Source organism: Triplophysa rosa, linkage group LG21 (assembly GCF_024868665.1).
Source record: "Triplophysa rosa linkage group LG21, Trosa_1v2, whole genome shotgun sequence".
Lineage (NCBI taxonomy): Eukaryota > Metazoa > Chordata > Actinopteri > Cypriniformes > Nemacheilidae > Triplophysa > Triplophysa rosa.
The window spans coordinates 19,332,955-19,342,613 of NC_079910.1; positions in this window are offsets into that span (position 1 = coordinate 19,332,955).

Sequence of the window (9,659 nt, forward strand, 5' to 3'; positions counted from 1 at the left end):
TTTGCCACCACATGAAACTCGCATTTTTAGCTAAATTAGCCTTTGCAGCTGAGATTTTAGGGTTTGGGGTGAAGTAAGGTGTTGGTTAGCCACATCCTAAAATATGTACAACTTCTTTTGATATCAGGTTATAAATATATAAATGTAAATACACACGCAGTCTGTGTATTGAAAGTCATGCTGAGTAATCATTAATATCCCAAGCTTTAAACTCGGTGTAATTTTCAGTCATCCTATCCTTTGATCAGATCTGAATTGAATGAGCTCACTCCATTAGCCAGAGGGACTTTCCAAACCCGGCACAACCGATCCACTATGCTGCATGTTCTTTATCGCTCGTCATGTTTGCTGTGGTGTAGAGTCCGGTCATGTCCTGCATGACCTGACTGTAAACACTCATAGACGTTCGGCTCTTCGGGGCAAGTTTGTTCCTCCTCGAACCCAGATTTAGGGTCCGAGTTTTAGGCTGGGCTCACACAATGCTGGCTTTCACTATTTCACTTCACGCATGGCCGCAAGATCTCAAGGAACGCCTTGCACAGGATAATCTACAACCTCACACACATCCACACTCGTCTCATAGAAAGACATTTACTAACATTCATGCAAACACAGCACCATTACATTAATTACTAACTGCTCTGCTGCACATTCAGGATAGAGTTTGTACCTGTAGCTCACTGCTGCCCACATTTGGTGGCTATAACTGAATGATTAAACTGCCAGTCTTAAGTCTAAGATATTATTTAAATGTGTCATTTTTAATAGGGATAAGTAATGAAACATCTTTTGACCTAGGCCCGAATGCAACCACCGTGGAAACATTCACCGAGCAACATACGAAAAAACCTTTTTGCACAGGGCTCTGTTTGCATCACCACATATATTTTCTTCAAAAATCTTTGTAAAAATCTTAATGGAATGCAAAAACAACATAAGAAATGTTGTCTTTATGACTACTGACTGTATGTGAATGTAACAGGATAAGTGGTGTGCGTATCTTCGGCATGCGCCGGTGTGAATCTTCTGATGAAATAAGGTCATTCTGATGAAAGTGTTATGAATAGTGTCTGAAAACAGTCAAAACAGTGGCGGGGGGTGTGTTTTTGCAATATTTGACCTAGATTAAGATCCAACCACACCCCAGTTCAACCTCAAACTTACACACTGACAGACGATGACAGACAGAAATCCACAGACCTACATATAAGGGCCCGTTTACACGAGACCGTTATCAACTGTAAACGCAAAAAAATGTATGCGTCTTGGCCGTTCGTTTAGACGGAAACGGCATTTTGGGGGACTGAAGACGCAAACTTTTGAAGACGGGTCTCAAAGTGCAACTTTTTGAAAACGCCGCCTTTTTCGTTTCCATGTAAACTGCAAGACGGAACTTTCTGAAAGCGATGACGTCACGCGCATGCGTATTACGCGTTCGGTCGCGCGAGTATAGACAAAACAATATGGCGGCTTCCCGTACTGTTTGAGCGCTGCTTGACAATGTATTAACGTTTCCCCAGCAAAATGTGGATTTGCTGCACCAATAAGACCAGCGGAGACACACTATTTACATTCGCCAGACTTTAAACACACATACTGTATACGTCGACGTTTAACGGTATTAAAAAGCACTTTTCTCTTATAACTGCATGTGCATGTGCCAAGGCACCTGTTTCTTTACACAACAACATCGCCATCCACTGGCCTGTCGTGGATACTATAGCGTGTTTATCCCTTTTCCTGGATCCGTGTAAATGCAGACAGTTTTGATAATGCTGTCATGTGTATCTGAAACCTTTCAAAGACGCAAAGGAAAAACTTTTCCATTTTTCATCGTGTAAACGTGGCCTAAAGCTTTGCCGATTTCTGTAGAATTTGAATACCCATCACCACCCAGAGTTTTAAAAAATAATGACTTTTGTAAAACGGGTTACCTAAACATTTCTCCATCTTCCACTGGTTGGCCAAATAGATAGTTCAAGCTCACTCTTACATTCATTTCATTACGTATACATAAGTGAACTACAAGTATATTTTAGGGACAGTTTATGTAGTGAGTATATTTATTTTCCTAGTCTACTTGTTAAATAGGTACTACTAATGCCTAAATTATCCCACTTTTTTGTCTTTAAAAGTACAGTGTACTTCTACATATAGCCTACTTTGAGTTGTAAACTTTAAGTTGTACGCTTTGAGTTTACAACTATGTTTTTCATTTGTCTTGCAACCATACAAGTAAACTTATAGGTATAATGTTGACTATAATTACTGTATAGCACTTTTTTGTTTATTGGAGTAAGTTTTTGATATTATTATTAAAGTAAGCTATACTTGTAAGATTTCTTTGTGATCTTTAAGGTCCTGTGTGAAATTTAGCGGCATCTAGTGGTGACATTTCAAAATGCAACCAGGTGCTCACTCCAGCCCTCTCTTTCGAAACACTAAGGTGGCTGACACAGAACTTCATCACGTTTTCGCTTCTTTGCCGAAGAAGATATATATTAACGAAACGTGCTCTGTACAGCAGTTTGTCCGTTTAGGGCAACTGTAAAAACAACATGGTGAATTCCAAGGTGTCCTGTGGTGTATGTAGATAGAAATAGCTCATTCAAAGGTGATAAAAACAAAACGCATCATAACGTAACATCTTTATACACCCCTGAAGACATATATATTTTATTATATTGCATTTTTTTCAATAGATTCTCCTAAACATTGCACCTACATATGTTTCCTATTTATGTATTATTTTTGCACTTCTAGTACCTATTTACGGTTAATATTTTTTATACTTAAAGTCCCCTTTCAAGTAGTACTTAAAATTTAAAATAAATCCAAGTTATCCCTGTCTACAAAGAAAACCAGGTTCAGTACTCTTAAGTGCTATTCAACACATTCAATAAATTTGGGCATGTCAGTGGCTTGCAAAAGTGTTCAACCCCCTTCATTTTATTCACATTTTGTTATGCTGCTGCCTTATCTTATACTACTTTAAATGATTATTTTTTTGCATTAATCTACACTCCATGCACAATAATGACAAAACAAAAAACTGATTTTTGACAGCTTTGCAAATTTATTAAAAATAAATAAATAAAAATAAGTACATAAGTACATAAAAAATAATCATTTAAAGTAGTTCAAGATAAGGCAGCAGCATAACAAAATGTGAATAAAATGAAGGGGGTTGAACACTTTTGCAAGCCACTGTAAGTTTATAAGACAGTGTCAAATTACGTATGTGAAAATTATTATATAGGCTACTGAATTAAGAGTAAACACGATTATAAGCCAAGTATACTTAGACAACTCAATCATGATTTAGTTACATCAATCAAAAGAAGTACAAGTCAGGGACAAACAGACTTCTGTCAGTTTAAGTCAAGTGCACTTAAAGGGACAGTTCACCCAAAAATGAAAATTCTGTCATCATTTACTCACCCTCATATCATTTCAAACCTGTATGACTGTTTTCCTTCCGCACAACACAAAATAAGGTATTTTGAAGAATGTTGTTAACTGGCCCCCATTTACTTGCATTGGTTTACAAAAGAAGTGAATGGGGGCCAGTGCTGTTCGGTTACCAACTTTCTTCAAAATATCTTCTTTTACATGTGTTCTGCGGAAGACAAGGGTGAGTAAATGATAACAGAATTTGCATTTTTGGGTGAACTATCACTACATCAAAAGTAATAGTTTTAAAGAAGCATTCAAATAGCACACTTGAATAAACTTTTTTAATTTTTTTGGAAAGGCAGGGCAAACAAAAGGTATTAATGAAAATGAGGATCGGTTCCTGTGTGCATAGCTGCCAGCGGTTTGTTTGTATCCCCACACCTCGCTGTAATATTAGTGTATTTTATTATTGTTACTTATCATTGTCGTTGCTAACTTATCCTGATATCTCAATAACCCTGCTTTTGTTATTTACTTGAAGATTCTAAACCAAAAGTGATAATTAACTTAACGTCATTAGCATAGCAATAGCGTGTTAGCTTGCTTTCTGTTTACACTGTGGAATATCATCTTGCCTCTGGTTTGTCTTGTGTGCTAACTGTTTCTCTTTTTAAGCGAGTATACTACTATTCACCGAGCAACCTTGGTAAATTGGAATTGCACTTCAAACCCGGTGAGTTATGGCTTCTATTCCTATTATTGTTACTTGCACCTCATGTCATAGTTTTAGCTAAACCTTCTCTGTCAGCTGCGAGGGTTTTATATGCAATAATTGCAGGGAAATAGTTAGGCTGACAGAGAAGATCTTAGAATTAGAGTCTCGCATCCAATCTTTATCTGAGGATAGTAAGAGTGTAAGGACTATAGAAATTATGTTTAATTAACAAACTTCAGGAGGAACCTAAGCATCTTCTCCCAAACATCACAAAATAGAGACTGTGTCTGTCCCCCGGATTAGCAAACATAAAATAATGAGTAAACCTCTTGAAAGTAATTTAATAAACGTTAAACAAAATAAACAAGAACAAAATACAGATAATCAACTATTACGACTCGGATTGCTAAATATTAGATCTCTCTCTAATAAAGCACTTTTTGTTAAAGATATGATAACAGATCATAAAATAGACATGCTCTGTCTGACAGAAACATGGCTAAAACCAGATGATTATATTACTTTAAATGAATCTGTCCCCCAAGATTATTATTATAAACATGAGCCTCGTCTAAAAGGCAGAGGGGGAGGTGTCGCAGCACTTTACAATAACTCTTTTAGCATTTCCCAGAAGTCTAACTCTAAATATAATTCTTTTGAAGTTATGGTACTTCATGTTTCAACACCTAATACTAAAGATAAAACATTTTTAAATTTGATTTTAGCTATTGTATATAGGCCTCCAGGGCACCACACAGATTTTATTAAAGAATTTGGTGGGTTCTTATCAGAACTAGTACTGGCTGCAGATAGAGTCCTTGTCGTGGTGACTTTAACATCCATGTAGATAACGATACAGATGCCTTAGGAATGGCTTTCAAAGACACTCTTAACTCCATGGGCGTTAGTCAACATGTGTCAGGACCCACTCAGCTTCGTAATTATACTTTAGATTTAATACTGTCTTACGGTATAAATGTAGACGACGTTAAAATCCTTCAGCAGAGTGAAGACATTTCGGATCATTATCTTGTATTATGTTTGCTTCACTGGCCTACGGCTGCAAATAAAACTCATTGTTACAAATATGGTAGAACAATAACTTCAACTACCAAAGATGCGTTTCTCGATAATCTGCCCAAATTGTCTCAAATCGCTAGCATGAGAAATAACGTTGAAGATCTTGACACTACCATTGAAAATTTTAATTCCACCTTCTCGGTAACGCTAGACACAGTTGCTCCTCTATGTTTAAAGAATATTAAAAACGTCAGTCCCACACTGTGGTATAATGAACACACTCAGGCTCTAAAGAAAGCTGCCCGAAAAATGGAGCGCAACTTTAAGAAAACTAAATTAGAGGTATTGTCATGGCTCTGCTTCCTTAGTCATGTTTTTCTTGGTCCTGTAGCAGAGCCAAGGCAAAGTCTTAGGTTATATGTGAGAAAGTCATGAGATGTTTGTTTTTTGACATCTCATGTGTTTTCTCAGGTCTTGTCATTGGCCCCGCCCCTCTCGTTTCCTGTATTGTCTCCCTCTTGTGTCTTATGTTCCACACCTGCCCTTGCTCGTTATCCCTAGTTTGTCTTCCCTATTTATACCCTCATGTTCCTTTGTCCTGTGCTGGTGTATTACGGTGTGTATTGATGTCGTGCTTCTGTGCTTGTTTGAGTGTCTGCCCTGCCTTTGCCAAGTCGTGTTTCTGTTCGATCAAGTGGATTTTCCTTACCCTGTGGAGATCTTGTTTCCTCAGTTCTGTCTGTAGCGTGAGTGTTAGTTTTGACCCTGTCCTTATGTTTTTGCCCCCATGTGGGAAGTCTTTGTTTTGAGTTTATATATTCTGGTTGTGCTCCTTGTTTGCTCCCCATCGTGGGTTTTTTGGTTTGTTATTAAAGTCTTGTTTGTTAACCCCGTCATTGCCTGCCTGCATTTGGGTTCTTCCACGCACGACTTCGTGACAGGTATTTCGTACAGCATGGAAGGATGGTATTCGAAAATACAGAAAAGCCCTAAAAACTTCTAGATCCGCCTACTTTTCATCACTAATAGAAGAAAACCAGCACAACCCAAGGTTTTTATTTAACACAGTGGCTAAATTAGCAAAAAATAAATCGTCAGTGACTTCTGATCCTGTATATCAGCATAGCAGTGATGAATTTATGAACTACTTCACATATAAAATCCAAGATATTAGAGAAAAAATTATAACAATGCAATCAGAAGTGAAACCCGCTGAACAAACTAACTACAGCGCCCCTAAGGAGATAATGCAATTATTTTATACCGTAGATCACGATGAGCTGTCTAAAATCATTAGATCATCTAAATCAACAACATGCATGCTAGACCCTATACCTACAAATCTACTGAAAGAGATGCTCCCAGAAATTATAGATCCTATTCTTGGTATTATTAACTCATCTCTGACATTAGGACATGTGCCTAAAGCATATAAGGTGGCTGTTATAAGGCCCCTTGTCAAAAAACCCCAACTCGACCCTAAAGAACTAGGGAACTATAGGCCTATATCGAATCTACCTTTCATATCTAAAGTTCTGGAAAAAGTAGTTTCAACTCAATTATGCTCCTTCCTCCAAAGGAATGACATCAATGAAGAATTCCAGTCTGGATTTAGAGCATGTCACAGTACAGAGACTGCTTTGATCAGAGTTACAAATGATCTGCTATTGGCGTCTGACCAAGGTTGTATCTCGTTATTGGTGCTGCTAGACCTTAGTGCTGCATTCGATACCATTGACCACAGCACACTCCTACATAGACTCGAAAATTACGTGGGCATTAAAGGAATAGCTTTGAAATGGTTTAAATCTTATTTATCAGAACGTTTTCAATTTGTAGCAATAAACAATGAGGTGTCACGCAAATCGCAAGTCCAGTACGGTGTACCACAGGGCTCAGTCTTAGGGCCTCTGCTCTTAGCATTATACATGCTACCTCTAGGAGATATAATAAAGAGACACGGAGTTAGCTTTCACTGTTATGCTGATGATACTCAACTTTATATTTCCTCGAAGCCTCATGAAACACAGCAGTTCCATCGAATAATGGAATGCATAGTCGATATAAAAAACTGCATGAGTAAAAACTTTTTATTACTGAACTCGGACAAAACGGAAGTGTTACTTATTGGACCGAAAACTGCTATAAGTAACAACCAAGAATACTGTTTAACTATTGACGGATGTTCCATAAAACCCTCGTCGTCAGCAAAGAATCTTGGCGTTCTATTCGATAGTAATCTATCATTTGAGAGCTACGTCGCCAACACCTGTAAAATTGCGTTTTTCCATTTTAAGAATATATCTAAACTACGTCATACGCTGTCAATGTCAGATGCAGAGAAGTTAATTCATGCATTCATGACATCGAGACTAGATTACTATAATGCACTGTTAGGTGGTTGCCCTGCAGGCTTATTACAAAAACTCCAACTGGTCCAAAATGCGGCAGCTCGAGTTCTTACACGTACAAAAAAGTATGAACATATTAGCCCGGTTCTGTCAACCTTGCACTGGTTACCTATAAAGCATCGCGTTAACTTTAAAATCTTGCTTATTACCTATAAAGCCCTACATGGTTTAGCTCCTCAGTACTAGAATGAACTCCTTTTGTATTACAGTCCTTCACGTGCATTACGCTCTCAGGCATCCTGTCAGTTGGTAATACCTAGAATTTCAAAATCAAGTGCAGGTGGTAGATCCTTCTCCTATCTAGCGCCTAAACTTTGTAATAGTCTTCCCTGCACTGTCCGGGAGGCAGACACACTCTGTCAGTTTAAATCTAGACTAAAGACGCATCTTTTTAATCTTGCATACACTAGACTTAAATAATATAAATCATCTGAGGGTTTAGGCTGCACTAGTTAGATCAACCGGAACCAAAAACACAACTGATGTACTTGTTGCATCAAAGAGTGCAGAACAGTACTTTACTCTCAGTCAGTCTTGTCTCATTGTTCCAAGGTTACCACAGCGAGCGGGATGCAGTTCATGGCCTGACCTGATGGTAGAGCAGAGAATGGGAAGCCGCGACCTGACAAGAGCTGAGATGATAGAGCTGGATAAAGAAGGACGCAGTCACCTGACACGTCCTCACCACAAAATTTCAAATGCTATAAGATTATTAATGATAATCTTAAACTATAATTTACTTTATTAGTAAGTTTATTTATTTTATTTAGCCTTGTGCAAGCTCTCTGGAGCTTGTGCAGAGGCAGCAGCTTTTGCCAGAGGGGAACTGGAATCCCCTGGTTGGGCCTGGGTTCTCCTGAGTTTTTTTTTCTCGATTAGAGTTTTGGGTTCCTCGCCACCGTTTGCATACTGCTTTGCATCTGCCTGGCCGGGGGGGGGCGCTGCTTTAGAATTTTAAAGTTTTACTTAATTAATATTGCATATAGGAATTTATAGTCTGTTATATTTGACCTGTGCTTCTCTCTCCTTTATCTTAAATGTGTGCTCTCACTGTGCGTGTGTGCATGCATGTCTTTGTGTGTGCGTGTACTTGTCTGTGTACGTGTGTGTGTGTGTGTGTGCGTGCGCATCCGTGTGTGTGTGTGTGTTAGTACATGTGCATATTGTGTGTGTGGAGTGTTTTGTATGTGGGTATGTCTGTCTTCTGTGTTTTCAACTTTTTCTTGTTTTTGCAGGTACATCTTTAATTGTTTTGCTTATAGTCAATATGTCTTATGTACAGCTTCTTTGTAACAATGAAAATTGTAAAAAGCGCTATATAAATAAAGTTGAGATGAGTTGAGAGTTGAGTTAATATCACAGATAAGACTCTTTTTAACATATTTGACCATGTTTGATCTCTTTACATAATTCTTTTGTACAATCACAACAGAAATTGCCCAAAGGAAAAGTCCACAGATTCTATATGGACCTGCATATGACTATTTGGTCATGATGTATACTCAGGTCAACACAGAAACACTTCACCCACGGGCTGTTTTTAACCACGGTTTCACTCTCCTCTCTCTGACACTGATGTCTAGATTCCTCTGGACTCGTTTGTCTGGTGTGTTTCTAAATAAGAAGACAATTCTGCACAGTGCTGCAGATGTCTGAATATCTTTGAAGTCTGCTGTCTGTATAAGGCCTGATCTAATACAGCTGTGATCAGATCGGTCAGATCGTAGCAGACATCGCCTGCAGACAAGGCCTTCATAATTTCAACAGTGGACAGATTAGATCCACATGATAAAGAGGAGCCATCTAGTGCTGAGTACTTGCATTACACTAATTCACAATGTAATGCTAAGACAACCATCACCAGTATTACTGTATATTGCTCATAGGGACGCTTAAAGATTTGAGTAATGCTCTTAAGATATTTTGTCAATAAAAGCTGCTTCAACAGGAAAACAACTGCTTGGCAACATCATATAAACCAAACTCAACCAATCTGGCTACCCACAATGTAGCAATGCAGTGCTTGAGCAGATGACAGCTTTCTTCAGAAAAAGTACATTTAGTTTAGTTTTTTTTTTTTTTTAGGAAATGTAAATCTGAAATACATAATAAAATCA